General features: G+C 35.4%; 10 non-coding genes across 10 annotated transcripts; all 10 read left to right on the top strand.

The window, feature by feature from the left end:
* Window positions 1-464: 464 nt before the first annotated feature.
* Trnag-gcc (transfer RNA glycine (anticodon GCC)) lies at window positions 465-535 on the top strand. The gene has a single exon. It is a non-coding gene; the product is annotated as a tRNA-Gly (tRNA).
* Window positions 536-6,535: 6,000 nt separating this feature from the next.
* Window positions 6,536-6,606, top strand: Trnag-gcc (transfer RNA glycine (anticodon GCC)). Its single transcript has one exon. It is a non-coding gene; the product is annotated as a tRNA-Gly (tRNA).
* Window positions 6,607-9,355: 2,749 nt separating this feature from the next.
* Trnag-gcc (transfer RNA glycine (anticodon GCC)) lies at window positions 9,356-9,426 on the top strand. The gene has a single exon. It is a non-coding gene; the product is annotated as a tRNA-Gly (tRNA).
* An 835-nt stretch (window positions 9,427-10,261) lies between these two features.
* Window positions 10,262-10,332, top strand: Trnag-gcc (transfer RNA glycine (anticodon GCC)). The gene has a single exon. It is a non-coding gene; the product is annotated as a tRNA-Gly (tRNA).
* Window positions 10,333-11,331: 999 nt separating this feature from the next.
* On the top strand, window positions 11,332-11,402 carry Trnag-gcc (transfer RNA glycine (anticodon GCC)). The gene has a single exon. It is a non-coding gene; the product is annotated as a tRNA-Gly (tRNA).
* Window positions 11,403-13,260: 1,858 nt separating this feature from the next.
* Window positions 13,261-13,330, top strand: Trnag-gcc (transfer RNA glycine (anticodon GCC)). Its single transcript has one exon. It is a non-coding gene; the product is annotated as a tRNA-Gly (tRNA).
* A 1,085-nt stretch (window positions 13,331-14,415) lies between these two features.
* Trnag-gcc (transfer RNA glycine (anticodon GCC)) lies at window positions 14,416-14,486 on the top strand. The gene has a single exon. It is a non-coding gene; the product is annotated as a tRNA-Gly (tRNA).
* A 5,730-nt stretch (window positions 14,487-20,216) lies between these two features.
* On the top strand, window positions 20,217-20,287 carry Trnag-gcc (transfer RNA glycine (anticodon GCC)). The gene has a single exon. It is a non-coding gene; the product is annotated as a tRNA-Gly (tRNA).
* A 2,665-nt stretch (window positions 20,288-22,952) lies between these two features.
* Trnag-gcc (transfer RNA glycine (anticodon GCC)) lies at window positions 22,953-23,022 on the top strand. The gene has a single exon. It is a non-coding gene; the product is annotated as a tRNA-Gly (tRNA).
* A 992-nt stretch (window positions 23,023-24,014) lies between these two features.
* On the top strand, window positions 24,015-24,085 carry Trnag-gcc (transfer RNA glycine (anticodon GCC)). Its single transcript has one exon. It is a non-coding gene; the product is annotated as a tRNA-Gly (tRNA).
* Window positions 24,086-24,323: the final 238 nt, after the last annotated feature.

Raw genomic sequence — 24,323 nt, 5'->3', positions numbered from 1 at the left:
TATTGCATGTTAATCTGTCAGAATAATTATATTTATATCTCGCGTTTTAAATACACAGCAATGTTGGGACCGCATGAATTTATTAAAGAAAGTAAAGAATCTGGCATTTGAAGCTTATTCGAAGTGCAAGGTATTCAAGTCTTGGAACTTGTACCAAGTGTAGTTTATTAACTCACTAGTCGGTGATATAGTGCGACCCCTCTTTTGCATAAAACATATCAACTACTGTGACACGTTGATGCGACTATGATATATATTATAAGTGTTTAAAGATGCTTTAAGTACATCATATTGTTGCTTTAAATATGCCTGCTAAGCAAAACATTGCAGCAGTGATAGATAATAAAACTAGCACGCATCATTGACAATACGGCCGAAATGCTTTTAGAGCATTTACGTTTTATGAACGTCAACGTAAAATTCGAGCGTATTGATTGTAACGTAAATAACTTATATCTCTGTAAGCATCGGTGGTTCAGTGGTAGAATGCTCGCCTGCCACGCGGGCGGCCCGGGTTCGATTCCCGGCCGATGCACATACTTATTTATTATTGTTTAAATATACATATCATTAACGTACCTATAAAGACTTAATTTTCAAGCTCAAAATATTAAACTCCATCATTTAAAACCATAATATCTGAGACAATTGATAAACGTATGGGCTGCGGAATTTTACTTGACTTTGACTAAATATAATATGATATGTCAACGCTGTAAAGTAAATAAGTAGAACTAAGGATATCTAGAAAAGAGGGTAAATGATCAAGTACACAATATCTTTGGAAATAAAATTCGGTTCATTTTTTCTGGTACTGCTTAAAATGCCATCATTTTATGAAGGCATTCGCAAAACATTCGTATGACGGTTTTACATACGCACAAATCAGGGCCGCAGCTAGAATTTTTATCATTACTATCAATACTACTGTACATTTCATATCAGTCAGGAATTGCATTTTAAAAGCCATAACTCTACTGCTGCTGCTTTTGTCTTTAAATTATAGTGACGATAAGGAGATTGGGAGCTTTCAGCGTTTATAAGACAAATTTGAAAGCGAAAGCAAGAGGTTTGAATCTATCTTATCGTCGTTAATTGGGCATATATGAGTATAAATTATTGTATACAGAATTAATATAAAAACGATTTGATCGCTTGTTTCCATTTGCAAAACTAAAGTAAGTTTGAGTTCATGACGTATGCTTGAAATGCCTTCATACAAAAGTGCCCTTAGCTATCATTCATTGGTACAAAGCGCATGCGTAGAGGGCCCAGCGAAAAAATAGACAATTACAAAATGAAATACATTGACAGAAAGTTGCGTTCAAAACTAATTAGGATATCTTTCATTTGGTTTAACATACGATAAACTGCATATATCGGGCAACATTGACCATGAGTTGTGACCAATAGCGGATTGTTGTAAATAGGTTATTGTATAACTTGTTTTATTAACACACAATGCCTATCGGGTAACAAATATATGTTTTGGCAACTAATTTAAACCGGAAAACTTCGTGCAATTGGTATGGCTAAAACGCATCATTGAATTCAATCATGGATTGACAACTTCCATCTGTTCATCTTCAGCAAATATATATTAAATAATATTATTTTCTAACGCAGGATAAGGACAGACAACGATGTTTGTAAATATTTGACCATATAATAGTATACCCAAATATTAACTGTATTCTATTTCTCAATGCACTTTGGAAAAAAACAACAAGCAAGCATATTTGTTTACAACTTTTTCGGTTATGATAATACTTCTACGCAGTAACGTAAAGACTGGAAGCCCTTCCCAATAATAACAACGCACGGCATCGTGTTGTGTACTTGCTCCTTAAGATAAGCCCAGCTACTGTCCTCTTAAGGCGACGCACAGCCCAAGATTACCCGTTTAATCATGGGCTAATGTTTACTTATTATGAAGATAAAAACTCAAGTTTGGCCAGTTTTTATTATTATCATTTGTTTTGAAAGCTTAGGTCATGACTTGACACTGTTTTAACTTAACAATCGGAGAACCTTTAAAGATTTAAACTTTATATATGCATTATCTCTCAGCATGGCATAATAGATAATTATCTTCTACCATGTCTGTCTGTTAAGTAGACAATTCTCATTGTTACATATCGCAATACGCAATATTAAATTCATCAGAATTGCTGTTTTTTATTGATATTATTTCATTTCTTTCTAGTTTCAATTTCATATATATCATTAAAACGTTTTATATACATACTTTATATTGCAAATCATTCTATACCATGTCATGAGGAACAGAAATGTGTTCAAACTACTAAATAAAAGTTTATATCTTGAATCTTTCAGCTTTAATAAAATTAGTGCGCACCTCAGTTTTTAAATGTGTATATTGTATATGACATCTGTATTCATGTTTTAATCATGTTCTTATTCATTATTTTATTTAGGTAAAAATTCAATACTTAAATGTGTTTACTTATGCTGTCATACTCGTGTTCATGTTACATATGCATGTTTCAATATGTAGTCGGTCAATAGCTATTCATAGCTTTGTTTCTCTGTTATGTCATGCCGACTGAAAATAAAATTTGATTTGATTTTGCTTTGATTTGATCACATGCAAATCCCTCGCTCCGTTCATTTTTTTTATCCAAAAATCATTTTCTGTACGTTTAATTCCCAATGAAGCTGATCTAAGAACGACGAGAGTACAAGAACTCTGGAAACAAGTTTTAACTGTTAAATGTATGAGTTATATAATTTACATCATTTTCTAAACACTTTGTCAACGTACTATTTGCAAGACGGTTTGCGAAAGCTACAGTATTATTTCAAATACATTGAAACTAATTTGAAAATACTTTATGTGTTTAATTTAAAAGTGGAATTACAAGAAAACGTATAAAAAGGCCCAAAAACTGTCAAATGCACGCACTCTCCATCATCGGAAGTCGCACGCTACAATATTTCGTTCTGTTACATTGATATCTCTCGGGTCGTTGAAAATTATGACCATGTGATATCAATTGTCCCCCCTTATTATATCTTTTAAGAAAATGTTAGAACAATACAAGAATAATCTTTTTTTCTTTCTTATATTGATCAATGTTTGCTTTCAAAGTACCTTTAGTTGGGAATTCACTGTTAATATTCTGGCCTTTTAGAAGAATAGCATTTTATCACAGATCTATTCGTTTTGCGTCCATCACATGCTAGCCCTTTGCCTTAGATCTAATAAAAGGTGATAAGTTGAACTGTTAATCAAAATTGGATACAATAATAAGATTGTAAGCAGTCTATCATAGAAAATTTCATTAGTGACAGTGTTATTTCATGAGCGTTACAAGACAAGTAATAGTTAGGGCGTTTTTGTTGATACGAAAACAGTTTCAGTTTTGGTGTCAATGGTTTCAGCAGTTTCGAAATCGGTTTCGATTGTTTGGCTTGAAGTAACAAATGCATGGATTTGTGTACAGTTTAAACAACATGGTGGAGCTACTGCGTGAAGCCATTATTTCTAGTTATAAATATAAACTTTATCACTTAGCTCATTTGTCCATTGTAAGGCATTGTTATCAAAAAGGATTGAGTTCCAACAAAGGTGGTTTTCCACCATGTTGGTTTCAAAGTAAACTAGTTTTCGGATGGAACGAAGCGATGAAACCGCCTACGGTAGGGGTTTCGATAGTTTCGAAAACCGGTTTCGGTTTTCATTAAAAAAACGATAAAACTGGTTTTGGTTTTATTTGAAACTGTAACAACAAATGCACAGTTCGTGAAACCGATCTAAAACCGAAACCAGTTTATAACCAAGAAAAACGCCCTTAGATGACATGAGGTTATATTTTCATGTTACTTCAATGGCTGACACATTGTTAACTCAAACTCTGACGCAGGGAGCGTGAATCGGATGGGTTGCAGTAAGCAGACCTTTAAACACCCGCGAAAGTTGAACTTTTTAAAGGCCTACTGTGCATCTCCTGCTAATTGCACTGGTGTCACAGTAGGGGCCAATTTCCTGTGTATTCGTTTATTGCCTCAGGGCCATTTAGGGTCAATTTGTATAATGAAACATCCAAAACTGCACAGCAGGATACTCAGATTGGAGATCTAATAAGACAATTATGTAATAAGATTAAGATCAATTAACAGAGGCTGTGTACAAAAACGCGTTGTTTTTTGTTGTTGTTGTTTGTTGTTTTTATTTTTTTTTTTTTTGGGGGGGGGGCACTTATAGAAAGTTTAAACTAGGCCTTTGATGATTAAGCCATGTACGCAATGATCGCCTTTCTGCAATTTTATTGGCTGAATATGTAGTTTGTATTATAATCAGGTGTAAAATTGATAAAAAACAGAAATATTTTGCAAAAGTGAACAAACTTGACAGGTCTAATTTTACGGCATGTTGATTTGTCGTTGCATAATCATGATCGTATTGCATGTTAATTCGTCAGAAAAATTATATTTATATCACGCGCTTTAAATGCACAGCAATATAAGGACACGCATGCATTTACTAAAGAATTTAACGCATCTGGCATTTGAAGGGTATTCTATATGCAAGGTATTAAAGTCTTGAAGTTTTACCATTTAGTGATTTATTGCGAACTCAAGATAGTAAAAACCCTTGTACACGGGGCTTCAGAAATCTATTCTGTATAAAACGTATGCTTCTTGTTAAATTACATTTAAGGTTCCGACCCACTATACATGTTCAATATCCTGTAACCCAAGCAGTTTTGTGACGATTCGGGGCATTTTGTGAGTACCAAGTACTGATCAGTGGCAGTATGTGCAATAGAAATTGTTTTTTAAACATATAATTTCATACAGCTCTCTTTCTTATGAATAAGGAGCGAAATTCGGCCCTATTCCAACCTTAAAAAGAACATTTTCCCCCTCAAATTTGTTTCAAAATCTTTATTAGGTTGTCCTTTTTTATAAAGAAAGAAATATGTCCAAATCGGGCCAACATTTTATAGCATTAACACACTGCCTGCTTTTATCTTTATTAAGCAAAGTTCACGTCTCTCCTATCACCATGTATACTTTAAATATCGTGACTTCAAACATACGCCGGAGTTGACTATATACTATATTCCAACGCTGTAAAGTATTGAGGAATCAAAGCACTGAAAGTCCTAACATTTGGTAACATTTTTTAGGAGGGAAGGAATATGATAAAATATACAATGGATTTAGAATTACAATTCGATTAATATATTATGTTATATCTCGGAATCGCTCTAGACGCTGTCATGTTTTCATGTCAGGTTGGCATAAGTAAAACAATACGTTTAACATAGCTGCGAGGATTGTTTTACATATGTATATATATATAAGTGTCACGCCTACTTTATTTAAACTAACCTCTAATTCTTCGGTGAAAAAAGTTTTTCTAACGTACCCAAGGTTACAGCACTACAAGATCGATATCGGAAACGACATAGTATATAGGCTGTGGTGAGTGGGTTAATGGTCAACAACATCGAAAAGAAGTTCTCTACTTATCTATAAATAGCGGTTTGTTTATAATGGCTAGAAATTTCCAGAAATATTCAAAATTCCCGCGTAAATTCAAATGCCGGTCGTCATGTTGGCTAGAAGTGTATCCGAAATAGCCTCCTAGTTGCAACAGATCGCGCACTGAGCGAAATGTAATAAATGATGTCATTAATAGGTAATCGCCGCACCGTTCATAAGGGAACGTATGTGACGAAAATCTCTTCGGATTTTTTTGGACATTGAATATAAGTCATGAAATATATAATAATGCAGTAACACTGCTACTGCTTCTGCTGCTGTTGCTGTTGTCTATTAATTATGTGACTGATAAAGAAAGTGGTGTATCTATTCACGTCTTTATGGCTTATATGATTCTGGACAACCCAATCATCACCTTTGAGCGATTTTAATACAAATTATATCCGAAAGAAAGTGGTTTAAAACCTTTCTTCTGCAGGTAAATGAGGCTTACATATACATACACGAGATTATAAGTATCTTCCATGGCCGAGAGTGAAAAAAAGGCTCGTTTCTGACCCGAGCGTAGGGTGTTTTGCGGAAACGTGGTTTACCGAGCTTCTGCAAAACACCATGCGCGAGGGTTGGGATGAACCTTTCTTGCACGAGCGGCTGTGGTAGATGCCTTTTCTCCCACCTCAGTTGAACAAAACTGTGACCTTGCCCTTTGTCCATATAGACCATGTATACATTGCAAACACAATTTCCCATTGTATTCCAGAGAAAAGAATGACTGTGAGCCGGTGATATGATGCGACTCTTCGGTTGCATAAAATATCTAGACTACAGTAACGCGTTCTTGCTTCTATGATATATCAGACGAGTTTGTTTAAACATTACCATTTACTTCATCATACATAACAGTTGGTTTATAAATGTTTCCAGAGTAAAATGTTGAAACAGTGATATATCAAAAAACTAACACGCATCATTAACTGTACGGTCGAGATAGCCTTGTGGGCACTAACGTTTAGTAAACGTTAACGTTTAATTGGAGCGTATTGACCGAACGTCTTTGTAAGCATCGGTGGTTCAGTGGTAGAATGCTCGCCTGCCACGCGGGCGGCCCGGGTTCGATTCCCGGCCGATGCACATTTTTGTTCTCATTATACAAAATACATATGATTCAATTAATTTTAAGTTTACTAATGATCTATAATAATAATAATAATAATTACAACATGATATGTGAGCCAATTAATCAGATTTGTATATAGACGCTGAGGTGTTTTACTTGACTTGACTAAATATAATTATGATATGTTAACGCTGTAATGTAAACAAGTAGGACAGAGAGTCCGAACAATGGACACAGTAATTAAAAAAAGGAATATGGTCAAGTAGACAATATATTAAGAAATAATATTCGGCCCAGAATCGTATATCTAGGAATCAACTGAAACTCTGTCCGCCATTTTGTCAAGGTTTTATTATACTGCGAGATATGCCCTTGTTTAAGGTAGGCATTCGTAAAACATTCATTTGAAGGTTTTATATATGCACACATCAGGGCCGCAACTTCTTGAGAGATATTATAGTTCATTACATATCAGTCAGGAAATGTATTTTAAAAGCAATGACATTGCAGCTGCTGTCTTTACCTTATAGTGATGATAAGGTAATGGGGAGTTATCCGCGTCTATATGGACGCGTTATGGAAAACCGAATCTTGACCCTCTTCAGACAAATTCGAAAGCGAGTGGTTTGATACTATTTTCGCTGTTAATCGGTCATACATATAGGAAGTTAATTATTTGATAAAAATAACTCTAATAGATGGTTCAACAAGGCAGCAATAGACACACGGAAACATATGTGGTGTAATAACTATCTGTGTGGTCGAATGACAGTCGAAGATTTCTCTAATTTTCTGTAGCTCAAATGCTTAGATCACTTTTGATGGTTGAGACGGTCATATTTCCATTTATATAAACATAATTAAAATCAGCATTTGCGTTAATCTTTGGCGCAAAAATGTCACGTGACTGCAGTAGGTGTCGGACACTTTTTAAGATGTTTTTCTTATTTGTTGAGATACGATATATTATTTTTGAACAGTAATTTTAGCCATTTATGTTTAAATTCTGCAAAAACAACTGGAATTAAATGACATTTCTTGTTTTACATCGTTCCAAATAGGTTTACAAATGGTGGAAATTTTAGCTTTTTAGTATTAGTTCTATAACGTTTTCTTGTAATGACGTCAATAATATCATATCGATTTTTCTGTTTAATATTTTTTTTTAAATATGTATAAATGGTTAGAAAGACATCGAGAGGTCTTCATAGCCATTCGAATGATATTGTTGAGCAGAAAATATGCCTCCTAAATCATGCCCTTACGAGACGTTCCGTGCTGTCTGACGTACACTTGTCTGTTCGATGTGAGCAGCAATAACACAAACATCAAACGAAAGTAATTTTGCAATCATATCGGGCTGCATTGACCATCAACTGTGATCTTGACCTTTGTCCATACATTCCATGAATTTATTGCAAAAACAATTGTCCATTGTATTCAACAGGAAGAAGGGATGTTGGCCTGTGATATGGTGGTACCCTTTCGCTGCATAAAACATCTAGACTTCTGCGACGCGTTTTTGCCTCTATGATATATCAGACGAGTGTGTTTAAACATTGCTTTTAACTCCATCATACAGTTGTTTAATAAAGGTTTCCCGAGTAAAACGTTGCAACAGTGATATATCAAAATCTAACACGCATCATTGACAGAACGGTTAAATCGCCTTCTGGGCACTCACGTAAAATAAACGTTAACCTACGATTAGAGCGTATTGAACGTACGTCTATGTAAGCATCGGTGGTTCAGTGGTAGAATGCTCGCCTCGCGGGAGGCCCGGGTTCGATTCCCGGCCAATGCACATTTTTGTTGTCAATGTATAAAATTCATAAGATTCATTTAATTTCATGTTAACTTAATATATTTAATTCCATTAATTAACAACATGATATGTGAGCCAATTAATAAAGAAATGTCTATAGACACTATGGTGACTTGACTGAATATATGCTATTTCAACGCTGCAAAGGAAACAAGGAGGACAGCGAGTCCTTACATTGGACAACGTATTTAGAAAAAAAGGAATATGGTCAAGTAACAATATATTTAGCAATAAAATTCGTCTCAGAATGGTGAATCTCGGAATCGCTTGACTCGCTGTCTGCCAATATGTCATGTGTGTATGATGTTGCGTGAGATTCCGTTGTTTCAGTTAGGCGCCCGTAAAACATTCATATGATGGTTTTACATATGCACACATACATATCTCATTGACTTTTTCTGTTAATTATTTGAAATACATGTATAAACTGTTAGTAAGACATCGGAAAGTCTTCATAGCCATTAGAATGTTATTGTTAAGCAGAACAACGCCTCCTAAATCATGCCAAAACATGCCGTCCCGTGCCGTCTGACCTACTTTTGTGTGTTCGGTGTGAACAGCAATAAATTAATAAGAAAATGATACAAAAGTCGTTTTACATTCATTTCGGGCTGCATTGACCACCAACTAGTTTCTGTAGTTTTTCATAAAAATTTCGTGAGCCGGTGATGTAGTGCGACCCTTCGGTTGCATAAAAAATCTAGACTACTGTAATGCATTCTTGCTTCTATGATATATCAGACGAGTGTGTAAGCAATACGATTAACTTAGTCATACAGTTGCTTAATAAATGTTACCAGAGTAAAACGTTGCAGCAGTGATATATCAAAAAACCAAACACGCATCATTGACAGTACGGTTGAAAAACGCCTTGTGGGCACTTACGTTTAATAAACGTAAACGTACAATCAAAGCGTATTGGACGTACGTCTATGTAAGCATCGGTGGTTCAGTGGTAGAATACTCGCCTGCCACGCGGGCGGCCCGGGTTCGATTCCCGGCCGATGCACATTTTTGTTGTCATTGTGAAACAGACCATGTATATATTGCAAACACAATTGTCCATTGTAGTCCAAAGTAACAAGGGATGTGAGCCGTCGATATGGTGCGACCCTTGTGTTGCATAAAACATATTAAGGACAACTTTGACGCACACGTTTTTGCTTCTATGAAAATCAGACGAGTGTTTAAACAATAAATTCGATTAACGTTAATAAAACAAACTTTAATTTCAAGTTTATTTAATATATTCCATTTCATTAATTTACAGCATAACATGCGAGACAATTTATAAGATATGTATATAGAAGCTCCGATGTTTTACTTCACTTTGACTGAATATTTGATATTTTAACGATGTAAAGTAAACAAGTACGACATAGAGTCCTATCAAAGTGTTTAGAAAAAAGGAATATGGTCAATTAAACAATACATTTAGAAATAAAATTCGGCTCAGAATCGTATATCTCGAAATCACTCGAGTGGTTGTCCGCCATTTTGTCATGATTTTATGATGCTGCGAGATATGCGCTTGTTTCAGGTAGGCATTCGTAAAAGATTCATTTAAAGGTTTTACAAATTCACAAATCAGGGCCGCAAGTACTTGAAATATTTTATAGTTCATTGCATATAAGTCAGGAAATGTATTTTAAAAGCCTTGACCCAGTTGCTTAAGCTATTACAAATTATAATGATTATAAGGAGATGTGGAGCTTTCCGGGTCTATATGATACATCAAAAACAAACACGCATCATTGACAGTCCGGTCGATATTGCCTTGTGGGCACTAACGTTTAATAAACGTTAACGTAAAATTAGAGCGTATTGAACGTACGTCTGTGTAAGCATCGGTGGTTCAGTGGTAGAATGCTCGCCTGCCACGCGGGCGGCCCGGGTTCGATTCCCGGCCGATGCACACTTTTGTTATCATTGTAAAACGATATGTATAATTAACGTTCTAATACGAACTTGAATTTCAAGTTTATTAAATATAAATATATTTAATTCCATTATTTAACTGATATGTGAGACAATTAATACAGATGTGTATATAGAAGCTGCGATGTTTTACTTGACTAAATACTTTATATTTCAACGCTGTAAAGTAAACAAGTAGGAAAGAGAGTCCTAACAGTGGGCAATATATTTAGAAAGAAAATAAATATGGGAAAGTTAAGATTTTGTTTAGAAATAAAATTCGGCCCAGGGTGGTATATCTCGGAACCACTCGACTCGCTGTCCGCAATTTTGTCATGTTTTTATGACTCTGCAAGATATGCCCTTGAATATTTCTGTTTAGAGTTTGAGAAACATCTATAAACGGTAAATAAGACATCGGGAGGTCTTCAAAGCCATTAGAATGATATTGTTGAGCAGAAAATACGCCTCCCTAATCATGCCATAACGAGACGTTCCGTAATGTCGGACGTACACTTGTTTGTTAATTTCATCAAACGCTTCGACAAACCTGTTTTCAAATAATGTTTTAACAGTGCTCCGTCAGACGACCTTTTTTGGAAAAGGATTGTCGAAGTGTTTTAAGAAACTAAACTTTAAATCAAACTCTGGTAAAAGACCGAGGGCGGAGCTCCGTAAGCGGCGTAGACTGCGCTATGTTTCTTTTAAAATTGAGAAAAAATAGTCTTTTTGTTTAAAGTCTGCATTCAAAGCAAAATGTTGCTGTCCGACATACCATTTATGACGCAATTTGTCACGTGGATACACACACTGTATTTAGTAATTAATACATCGTTCTGTTGCTTAATAAACGTTTTCAGAGTATAACGTTACAGCAGAGATGAATCAAAAAACTAACACGCATCACTGGAAATATGGTTGAAAAACGCCTTGTGGACACAAACGTTTAATAAACGTTTACGTACAATTAGAGCGTATTGAACGTACGTCTATATAAGCATCGGTGGTTCAGTGGTAGAATGCTCGCCTGCCACGTGGGCGGCCCGGGTTCGATTCCCGGCCGATGCACATTTTTGCTGTAATTGTAAAACGATAAATATGATTAACGTTCTAATACGAACTTGAATTTCAAGTTTATTCATTATATTTAATTTCATTATTTAACACCTTGATATTTGAGACAATAAATACAGATGTGTATATAGAATTCTGATTCTGATTCACACAAAAACTGCATAAAACTTCGTCGCCCAACATAAAAGGTGTTTAAACATAAAATAATCGGCCGTATAGTGCCCATGTACGTGCATTAGCCGTCGAGAAGATAATTAATGCAAAAATTCAATAGCAAATACCTAAATTAGGTACACGAATGGTAAATTTTGACTGAAACACAGTTTCAAGTCACGAAATTTTGTATTTTCACTTCGTAAACAATCAATCGCTCATCTTATACATTCAATAACTTTTTTGTTAAGGCCTCTAGAAACATAAGTTAAAAAAAACGAGAGACGCTTACACGTGTGGTCTCCGGGTAGGCGTATTTATATTGCGAGAATGGTGAGGTAACTTACTTACAAAGTGACAATATCTACCTGAAACACCGAAATTCCTTCAAACGCCGCCATTTGATTCGGCTTCACACAATTTCCCTCACTTAAAATTCGGCAAACACAAATTACGTTGGACCCCCCTGTGATGGAGATGGGGAGCTATCCGCGTCCACATCGCCGCGTTATGGATAACCCAATATTACCCCTCGTATAAATACTTATGTGAACAACTACAGACACAAGCCCAGTTTAATGTCACAGGGTAAACGCCAAAGGCATCGGACATAAAAACAAAAAATCACAAACAAGAAACATGAAACAACAGCACAAAACTCCACAGCAAAATGCATAAACTATTTGAAGAAAATGAAAAGCCGGAACATTCCTACCCGTCAACGACGGTTTAAAGGATAACATTAACCAAGACAATTTCAAAAGCAAGTGGTTTGAAACTATATTCCGTCGAATATCCGCCGTTAATCGGTCATACATGAGAGAAGTAAATTATTCGATGAAAACAACTCTGATGGATGGTTCAACAATGCAGTCATTGACACACGGAAACATATGTGGTGTAAGAACCGTCTGTGTGGTCGAATATCTGGCGAAGATTTCTCCGATTTTCTGTAGCTAAAAAGGTTAGATAAATTTTGACGATTGAAAGGGTCATATTTTTATAGCTGAACCTTCATTAAAATAGAAACAAAACAGCTTTTGCGTTAAGCTTTGGTGCAAAAATATCACGTGTCTGCAGTAGGTACGGTGTCGGACACTTTTTAAGCTGCTTTTCTTATTCGATGAGATATGATATATAATTTCTGAACAGTAATTTAAGCCCTTTTTCGTTAAAAATCTGCAAAAACAGCTGGAATTAAATGTAATTTCTTGTATTTAAATAGTTCCAAATAGGTTTTACAATGGTGGAAATTTTACTATTTTGGTAATAGTTCTATGACGTTTTCTTGTAATGACGTCAATAATATCTCATCGAATTTTCTGTTTGGTATTGATAAAAAATGTATAAACGATAATTAAGACATCGGGAGGTCTTTATAGCCATTCGAATGATATTTTTGAGCAGAAAATACGCCTCCTAAATTATGCCATAACGAGACGTTCCGTGTTATCTGACGTACACTTGTTGGTTCGATGTGAACAGTAATAACACAAACATCAAACACAAGTAATTTTGCAATCATATCGGGCTGCATTGACCATCAACTGTGACCTCTGCCTTACAGACAGGTTCCTGAGTAAAACGTTGTAATAGTGATATATAAAAAAACTAAAACGCATCATTGACGCCTTGTGGGCACTAACATTTAATAAACGTTAACGTACAATTAGAGCGTATTGAACGTACGTCTATGTAAGCATCGGTGGTTCAGTGGTAGAAGTTCGCCTGCCACGCGGGCGGCCCGGGTTCGATTCCCGGCCGATGCACATTTTTGTTGTCATTGTATAAAATTCATAAGATTCGATTAATTTCATGTCAACTTATTACATTTAATTCCATTAATTAACAACATGATATATGAGCCAATTAATTATAAAAAAAGGTCTAGAGACACTGCGGTGATTTGACTAAATATATGATATTTCAACGCTGCAAAGTAAACAAGCAGGACAGCGAGTCCTTACAATAGACAAAGTATTTAGAAAAAAAAAATTGGCTCAGAATGGTGAATCTCGGAATCGCTCGACTCGCTGTCTGCCAATTTGTCATGTTTTTAATGATGCTGCGTGAGATACCATTGTTTCAGTTAGGCATCTGTAAAACATTCGTATGAAGGTTTTACATATGCACACATAAATATCTCGTTGATTTTTCTGTGAAATATTGAAATACATCTATAAACTGTTAGTAAGACATCGGAAAATCTTCATAGCCATTAGAATGATATTGTTAAGCAGAAAAAAACGCCTCCTAAATTATGCCAAAACACAACGTTTCGTGCCGTCTGACCTATTTTTGTGTGTTCTGTGTGAACAGCAAAATAAGAAAATAATAAAAAAAAGTCGTTTTGCAACCATTTCGGGCTGCTTTTACTACCAACTGGGACCATGACCTTTGTTCATACAGAACATGAATATATTACGAAAACAATTGTCCATTGTACTCAACAGAAAGAAGGATGTTTCTTATTATTTGGCATTTACCCTGTGCCGTTAAACGGAGTTTATGTTTAAAAATGTTTATCTTTTGGCTACGAAGCTTGTTTCTGTAGTTTTCCATATAATTTTTGTGAGCCGGGGATATAGTGCGACCCTTCGGTTGCAAAAAATATCTAGACTACTGTTTTGTATTTTTGCTTCTATGATATATCAGACGAGTGTGTTTAGGCAATACGATTAACTACGTCATACAGTTGCTTAATAAATGTTTCCTGAGTAAAACGTTGCAGCAGTGATACATCAAAAAACCTAAGACGCATCATTGACAGAACGATTGAAAATCGCCTTGTGGGCACTTTCGTTTAATAAACGTTAACGTACAATTAGCGCGTATTGAACATACGCCTATGTAAGCATCGGTGGTTCAGTGGTAGAATGCTCGCCTGCCACGCGGGCGGCCCGGGTTCGATTCCCGGCCGATGCACATTTTTGTTGTCATTGTGAAACAGACCATGTATATATTGCAAACACAATTGTCCATTGTAGTCCAAAGTAACAAGGGATGTGAACGGCGATATGGTGCGATCTTTGTGTTGCATAAAACATATTAAGGACAACTTTGACGCACACGTTTTTGCTTCTATGATAATCAGACGAGTGTTTAAACAATAAATTCGATTAACGTTAATAAAACAAACTTTAATTTCAAGTTTATTAAATATATTCCATTCCATTAATTTACACCATAATATGCGAGACAATTTATAAGATATGTATATAGACGCTGCGGTGTTTTTCTTCACTTTGACTGAATATTTGAGATTTCAACGATGTAAAGTAAACAAGTATGGGCAAGGTGTTTAGAAAAAAGGAATATGGTCAATTAAACAATACATTTAGAAATAAAATTCGGCTCAGAATCGTATATCTCGGAATCAATCGAGTGGCTGTCCGCCATTTTGTCATGATTTTATGATGCTGCTAGATATGCCCTTGTTTCAGGTAGGCATTCGTAAAAATATAATATAAAGGTTTTACAAATTCACACATCAGGGCCGCAAGTACTTGAAATATATTATAGTTCATTGCATATAAGTCAGGAAATGTATTTTAAAAGCCAATACCCTGTTGCTTAAGCTGTTACAAATTATAATGATTATAAGGAGATAGGAGATGGGGAGCTTTTCGTGTCCATATCGTCGCGTTATGGATAACCCAATATTGACCCTCGTAAGATTTCAATACTTATGTGAAAATTTACAGACACAAGCCCAGTAGCCAAAATTTAAACATAAATCCCGTTTAAAGTTGCACTCTCACAGATTTACCGTTTTTGCAACTTTTTTTATTTTTTGTTTTGGAAAGAGGAACTTTTTGCGTAAATATCTGCAAACCAATGATAAAAGATTGCTGACAAAAGATTAGAGCGCAGATTTTCATATTTCCGTTCGAAAATTAATGTTTTATGACCTAAACCGTTACTAACTAATTGGCTCGTTCCAAGAAAAAAAAAAGTTGTGACTCACGTTCAATCTGTGAGAGTGCAGCTTTAATGGCACAGGGTAAACGCCAAAGTCATAAAACACAAAAACAAAATATCACAAAAAAAGAAACATGGAACAACAGCACAAAACTCCACAAACTGCAATGAGCATAAAATATTTGAAGAAAATGACATCACATGCCGGACAATTCCGAGCCGCCAAAGACGGTTTTAAAGAAATTCGAATACAAGTGGTTTGAAACTACATTCCGCCGTTTATCAGCCATACGTGAGAGAAGTAAATTCTTCGATGAAAACAACTCTAATGGATGGTTCAACAATGCAGTCATTGACACACGGAAACATTTGTAGTGTAAGAACCATTTGTGTGGTCGAATTTCTCTAATCTTCTGTATCTCAAATGCTAAGATCAATTTTGACGGTAGAGACGGCCATATTTCCATAGCTAATCCTTCATTAAAACAGAAAAAGCCCCAGCTTTTGCGTTTAACTTTGGCGCAAAAATATCACGTGACTGCAGTAGATGTCGAGCACTTTTTAAGCTGCTGTTCTTATTTGTTTAGATATGGTAAATTATTCCTGAACAGTAATTTCCGCCCTTTTTTTATAAAAATCTGCAAAAACAGCTGGAATTAAATGTCATTTTTATAAATGGTTTTAAATAGGTTTACAAATGGTGTAAATTTTAGTTTTTTAAGTGTTAGTTCTATGACGTTGTCTTTTAATGACGTCACAAATATCTCATGAATATTTCTGTTTAGAGTTTGAGAAACATGTATAAACAGTAAGTTAGACATCGAGAGGTCTTCAAAGCCATAAGAATGATATTGTTGAGCAGAAAATACGCCTTCTAAATCATGCAATAACGAGACGTTCCTTGTCTGACGTACACGTGTTTGTTCAATGTGAACAGTAATAACACAAACATCAAACACAAGTAATTTTGCGGGCTGCATTGACCATCAAAGGTGACCTTGACCGTTGTCCATACAGATCATGTATATATTGCAAACTCATTTTTCCATTGTATTTAACAGGTAGAAGGGATGTGAGCCGGTGATATGTTGCGACCCTTCTGATGCATAAAACATCTAGACTACTGTGACGCGTTCTTGATTCTATGATATATCAGACGAGCACGTTTAAAGTTTTAACATTTTCATTACAGTGTGTGTGATAAATAACGTCATATATGTGACGTCGGAAGGCAACAGTTTGCTTAAAATGAAGACTTAAAACAAAGATAACTTTTCTTTTACTACACCATTTCAAATTAAACAAACGGCAGTCTATGCCGCTCAATAAGCCCTGCCTTCGTTTTATGACAGGACTTTGATAAGGTGATTAGTTTCATCAATCACTTCGACATACCTGTTTTCAAATAATGTTTTGACAGTGCTCCGACAGACGACAATTTTGTGAAAAAGGATTGTCGAAGTGAATTAAGAGACTGAAGTCTCAATCAAACTCTTGTAAAAGACCGAAGGTGGAGCTCAGTATGCGGCGTAGACTGCGCTATGCTTCAATTAAATGTGTGAAGAAATAGTGTCGGTTTCTTTGCTTAAAGTCTTCATTCGAAGCAAAATGTTGCCATCCGACGTAGCATTTATGACGGAATTTGTCACGTGATACACACACTGAAATAACTACACCATACTGTTGCTTAATAAGTATTTTCTGAGTAAAACGTTGCAGCAGTGAAATATCAAAAGACTAACACGCAGCATTGGCAGTACGGTCGCAAAACGCATTGTGTGAACTAACGTTTGATAAACGTCAACGTACAATTAGAGCGTGTTGAAACAATACATATGATTCAATTAATTTCAAGTGTACTTATTATATAATAATAATAATAATTTTAACTTAACACCATGATATCTGAGCCAAATAATAAAGGTATGTATATAGACGCTGCGGTGTTTTACTTGACTTTGACAGAATACAATATGATAGTTTAAAGCTGTAAAGTAAAGAAGTCGGGCTGAGAGTCCTAACAAAGGACAAATTATTTAGAAAAAGGAGTATGGTCAAGAACGCACTATATTAAGAAATAAACTTCGGCTCAGAATAGTATATCTCGGAATCGCTCGAGTCGCTGTCCGCCATTTTGTCATGTTTTGATGACTCTGCGAGATATGCCCTTGTTTAAGGTAGGCATTCGTAAAACATTCATTTGAAGATTTTACATATGCACACATCAGGGCCGCAACTATTTGAGAGATATTGTAGTTCATTGCATATCAGGAAATGTATTTTAAAAGCAATGACTCTGAAGCTGCTGTCTTTACCTTATAGTGATAATAAGGTAATGGGTAGCTAGCCACGTCTATATGGACGCGTTATGGATAACCCAATCTTGACCCTCGTCAGACAAATTCGACAGCAAGTGGTTTGAAACTATTTTCGCTGTTAATCGGTCATACACAAGAGAAGTAAATTATTCGATGAAAATAACTCTAATGGATGGTTCAACAACGCAGCCATTGACACACGGAAACATATGTGGTGTAAGAACCATCTGTGTGGTCGAATGACAGTCAAAGATTTCTCTAATTTTCTGTAGCTCAAATGCTTAGATCACTTTTGACGGTTGAGACGGTCATATTTCCATTTATTGAAACAGAAACAAAACCAGCTTTTGCGTTAATCTTTGGCGCAAAATGTCACGTGACTGCAGTAGATGTCGGACTCTTTTTAAGATGTTTTTCTTATTTGTTGAGATATGATATATTATTTTTGAACAGTAATTTCTGCCTTTGTTTGATAAAAATCTGCCAAAACAGCTTGAATGAAATGTCATTTCTTGTTTTATATGGTTCGAAATAGGTTTACAAATGGTGGAAATTTTAGCTGTTTACTATTAGTTATATGACGTTTTCTTGTAACTTAGTGACGTCAATAATATCTCATCGATTTTTCTGATCAATATTTTAAAAACATGTATAAACGGTTAGTAAGACATCGAGAGGTCTTCATAGCCATTCGAATGATATTGTTGAGCAGAAAATATGCTTCCTAAAACATGCCATAACGATACGTTCCGGGCTGTCAGACGTACACTTGTCTGTTCGATGTGAACAGCAATGACACAAACATCAAAGAAAAAGTATTTTCGCAATCATATCGAGCTGCATTGACCATCAACTGTGACCTTGACCTTTGTCCATACAGACCATGTATATATTGCAAACACAATTGTCCATTGTATTCCAGAAAAGAAGGGCTATGAGCCGGTGATATGGTGCGATCCTTCCGCTGCATGTATCATTTAGACTACTGTGATGCGTTCTTGCTTCTCTGATATATCAGACGAGTGTGTTAAAACATTGCTATTAACTACGTCATACTGTTGCTTAATAAATGTTTCCCGAGTAAAACGCTGCAACTTTGATATATGAAAATCTAACACGCATCATTGACAGAACGGTCGAAAATCGCCCATATTTTTTTGTCATTGTTAAACAATATATATGATTAACGTTCTAATACAAACTTTAATTTCAAGTTTACTTAATATATTTAATTCAATGTTTTACAACTTGATATGTGAGCCAATTAATAAAGATTTGTAGATAGACTCCCCGGTGATTTACTTGACTAAATATATGATATGTCGATACACATTTTGTTGTCGTTGTATAAAATTTATAAGATTCAATTAATTTCATATCAACTTAATACATTTAATTCCATTAGTTAACAACATGATATATGAGCCAATATATAATAAAGAAATGTCTATAGACACTGCGGTGACTTGACTAAATATATGATATTTCAACGCTGCAAAGTAAAGAAGGACAGCGAGTCCTTACAATAGACAAAGTATTTAAAAAAAGAAAATATGGTCAAGTTAACAATATATTTAAAAATAAAATTCGGCTCAGAATGGTGAATCTTGGAATCGCTCGACTCGCTGTCTGGCAATTTGTCATGTTTTAATGAGGCTGCGTGAGATACCATTGTTTCAGTTAGGCATCTGTAAAACATTCATATGAAGGTTTTACATATGCACACATAAATATCTCATTGGTTTTTCTGTAAATTATTGAAATACATCTATAAACTGTTAGTAAGACATCGGAAAATCTTCATAGCCATTAGAATGATATTGTTAAGTAGAAAAAGAACGCCTCCTAAATTATGCCAAAACACAACTATCCGTGCCGTCTGACCTATTTTTGTGTGTTCTGTGTGAACAGCAAAATAAGAAAATAATAAAAACGTCGTTTTGCAACCATTTCGGGCTGCTTTTACCACCAACTGGGACCGTGACCTTTGTTCATACAGAACATGAATATTACGAAAACAATTGTCCATTGTACTCAACAGAAAGAAGGATATTTCTTATTATTATTTGGCATTTACCATGTGCCGTTAAAAGGAGTTTATGTTTAAAAATCTTTACCTTTTGGCTACGAAGCTTGTTTCTGTAGTTTTCCATATAATTATTGGTTGCATAAAATATCTAGACTACTGTAATGTATTCTTGCTTCTATGATATATCAGACGAGGTGTTTAGGCAATACGATTAACTACGTCATACAGTTGCATAATAAATGTTTCCTGAGTAAAACGTTGCAGCGGTGATATATCAAAAAACCTAACACGCATCATTGACAGTACAGTTGAAAATTGCCTTGTGGGCACTAACGTTTAATAAATATTAACGTACAATTAGCGCGTATTGAACGTACGCCTATGTAAGCAACGGTGGTTCAGTGGTAGAATGCTCGCCTGCCACGCGGGCGGCCCGGGTTCGATTCCCGGCCGATGCACATTTTTGTTGTCATTGTAAAACAGACAATGTATGTATTGCAAACACAATTGTCCATTGTAGTCCAAAGTAACAAGGGATGTGAGCCGTCGATTTGGTGCGACCCTTGTGTTGCATAAAACATAAAAGACAACTTTGACGCACACGCTTTTGCTTCTATGATAATCAGACGAGTGTTTAAACAATAAATTCGATTAACGTTTATAAAACAAACTTTAATTTCAAGTTTATTTAATATATTCCATTCCATTAATATAACCATGATATGCGAGACAATTTATAAGATATGTATATAGACGCTGCGGTGTTATACTTCATTTTGATTGAATATTTGATATTTCAACGATGTAAAGTAAACAAGTACGACAGATGTCCTATTTGAATCTTTAGAAAAAAGGAATATGGTCAAATAAACAATACATTTAGAATTAAAATACGGCTCAGAATCGTATATCTCGGAATCAATCGAGTGGCTGTCCGCCATTTTGTCATGATTTTATGATGCTGCTTGATATGGCCTTGTTTTAGGTAAGCATTCGTAAAACATTCATATAAAGGTTTTAAAAATTCACACATCAGGACCGCAAGTACTTGAAAGATATTATAGTTCATTGCATATAAGTCAGAAAATGTATTTTAAAAGCTTGACCATGTTGCTTAAGCTGTTACAAATTATAATGATTATAAGGAGATGGGGAGCTTTCCGGGTCCATATCGTCGCGTTATGGATAACCCAATATTGACCTTCGTTAGATTTAAATACTTATGTGAAAAACTATAGACACAAGCCCAGTAGCCAAAATTTAAACATAAATCCCGTTTAATGGCACAGGGTAAACGCCAAAGACATAGAACACAAAAGCAAAACTCACAAACAAGAAACATGGAACAACAGCACAAAACTCCACAAACTGCACAGAGCATAAAATATTTGAAGAAAATGACGTCACATGCCTGAACATTCCGAGCCATTAAAGACGGTTTTAAAGATAACATGAACCAAGACATATTCGAAAACAAGTAGTTTGAAACTATATTGCGCCGTTAATCGGCCATACGTGAGAGAAGTAAGTTTTTCGATGAAAACAACTCTTATGGATGGTTCAACAACGCAGTCATTGACACACGGAAACATTTGTGGTGTAAGAACCATTTGTGTGGTCGAATGACAGTCGAAGATTTTTCTAATCTTCTGTATCTCAAATGCTTAGATCAATTTTGACGGTAGAAACGGCCATATTTCCATAGCTAATCCTTCATTAAAACAGAAAAAGCCCCAGCTTTTGCGTTTAACTTTGGCGCAAAAATATCACGTGACTGCAGTAGATGTCGAGCACTTTTTAAGCTGCTGTTCTTATTTGTTTAGATATGGTAAATTATTTCTGAACAGTAATTTCAGCCCTTTTTTTATAAAAATCTGCAAAAACAGCTGGAATTAAATGTCATTTTATATATGGTTTTAAATAGGTTAACAAATGGTGTAAATTTTTGTTTTTTAGTGTTAGTTCTATGACGATTTCTTGTAATGACGTCATTAATATCTCATGAATATTTCTGTTTAGAGTTTGAGAAACAGTATAAATGGTTAGTAAGACATCGGGAGGTCTTCATAGCCATTCGAGTGATATTGTTGAGCAGAAAATATGCATCCTAAATAATGCTCTTACGAGACGTTCCGTGCTGTCTGACGTACACTTGTTTGTTCGATGTGAGCAGCAATAACACAAACATCAAACAAAAGTAATTTTGCAATCATATCGGGCTGCATTGATGCTTAACTGTGATCTTGACCTTTGTCCATATAGACAAGTGTTTTACTTGACTTGGACTAAATATTTTATATTTCAACGCTGTAAAGTAAAGAAGTAGGACAGAGATTCCTTACAATGGACAAAGTATTTGACAAAAAGGGAATATGGCCAAGTACACAATATATTTAGAAATAAAATTCGGCTCAGGATGGTATATATCGGTACCACTCGACTTGCTCTCCGCCATTTTGTCGTGTTTTTATTGACTCTGCGAGATATGCCCTTACTTAAGGTAGGCATTCGTAAAACATTCATATGCTTCTTCTGAACCATGCCTTTAAACGACGTTCCGTACCGTTCGGCGTACTTTTGTGTGTTCGATGTGAACAGCAACAACACAAAAATCAAACAAAAAGTGTTTTGCAACTTTATTAGGCTGCATTGACCACCATATGTGACATTGACCTTTGTCCATACAGGCCATGAATATATAGCAAATACAACTGTCCATTGTATTCAACAGAAAGAAGGATAGTTCCATGGCTTTGGCGTTTACCCTGTGCCGTTAAACGGGGTTTATGTTTAAGCTTTTGGCTACTGAGCTTGCTTCTGTAGTTTTGCATTTAAATATTGTGGGCCTGTGATATGGTGCGACCCTTCTGTTGCATGTACATTTAGACTACTGTAACGTATTTTTGCTTCTATGAAATATCAGACGAGTGTGTTTAAACATTGCTATCAACTACATCGTACTGTTGCTTTATAAATGTTTCCTGGGTAAAACGTTGCAGCAGTGATATATTTAAAAAAAAACTAACACGCATCATTGACAGTACGGTCAAAAACGCCTTATGGGCACTTACGTTTAATAAACGTCAACGTACCATTAGAGCGTATTGAACGTTCTCAATGTAAGCATCGGTGGTTCAGTGGTAGAATGCTCGCCTGCCACGCGGGCGGCTGGGTTCGATTCCCGGCCGATGCACATTTTTATTGTCATTGATATATATGATTCACGTTATAATATAAAGTTTAATTTCAAGTTTAGTCAATATATTTTATTTCATTATTTAACACCAAGATATGTGAAACAAATAATACAGATGTGTATATAGAAGCTGCGGTATTTTACTTGACTTGGACTAAATATTTTATATTTCAACGCTTTAAAGTAAAGAAGTATGACAGAGAGTCCTTACAATGTAGAAAGTATTTGACAAAAAGGGAATATGGTCAAGTACAAAATATATTTAGAAAAAAAATTTGGCTCAGGATGGTATATCTCGGTACCACTCGACTTGCTCTCCGCCATTTTGTCGTGATTTTATGATGCTGCGAGATATGCCCTTTCTTAAGGTAGGCATTCGTAAAACATTCATATGCTTCTTCTGAACCATGCCTTTAAACGACGTTCCGTGCCATCCGGCGTACTTTTGTTTGTTCGATGTGAACAGCAACAACACAAAAATCAAACAAAAAGTGTTTTGCAACTTTATCAGGCTGCATTGACCACCATATGTGACATTGACCTTTGTCCATACAGGCCATGAATATATAGCAAATACAACTGTCCATTGTATTCAACAGAAAGAAGGATAGTTCCATGGCTTTGGCGTTTACCCTGTGCCGTTAAACGGGGTTTATATTTAAACTTTTGGCTACTGAGTTTGTTTCTGTAGTTTTTCAAATAAATATTTAGAGCCGGTGATATGGTGCGACCCTTCTGTTGCATGTACATTTAGACTACTGTAACGCGTTTTTGCTTCTATGAAATATCAGACGAGTGTGTTTAAGCATTGCTATCAACTACATCGTACTGTTGCTTTATAAATGTTTCCTGGGTAAAACGTTGCAGCAGTGATATATTTAAAAAAACTAACACGTATCATTGACAGTACGGTCAAAAACGCCTTATGGTCACTTACGTTTAATAAACGTCAACGCACCATTAGAGCGTATTGAACGTTCTCAATGTAACCATCGGTGGTTCAGTGGTAGAATGCTCGCCTGCCACGCGGGCGGCCCGGGTTCGATTCCCGGCCGATGCACAATTTTATTGTCATTGATATATATGATTCACGTTATAATATAAACTTTAATTTCAAGTTTAATCAATATATTTAATTTCATTATTTAACATCATGATATGTGAGACAAATAATACAGATGTGTATATAGAAGCTGCGGCGTTTTACTTGACTTGGACTAAATATTTTATATTTCAACGCTGTAAAGTAAAGAAGTAGGACAGAGTGTCCTTACAATGGACAAAGTATTTGAAAAAAA

This window comes from Mya arenaria, chromosome 7 (genome assembly GCF_026914265.1).
Source record: "Mya arenaria isolate MELC-2E11 chromosome 7, ASM2691426v1".
NCBI lineage: Eukaryota > Metazoa > Mollusca > Bivalvia > Myida > Myidae > Mya > Mya arenaria.
The sequence above is the reverse complement of the archived record's forward strand: the minus strand, read 5'-3'. Positions and strand labels throughout refer to the sequence as shown.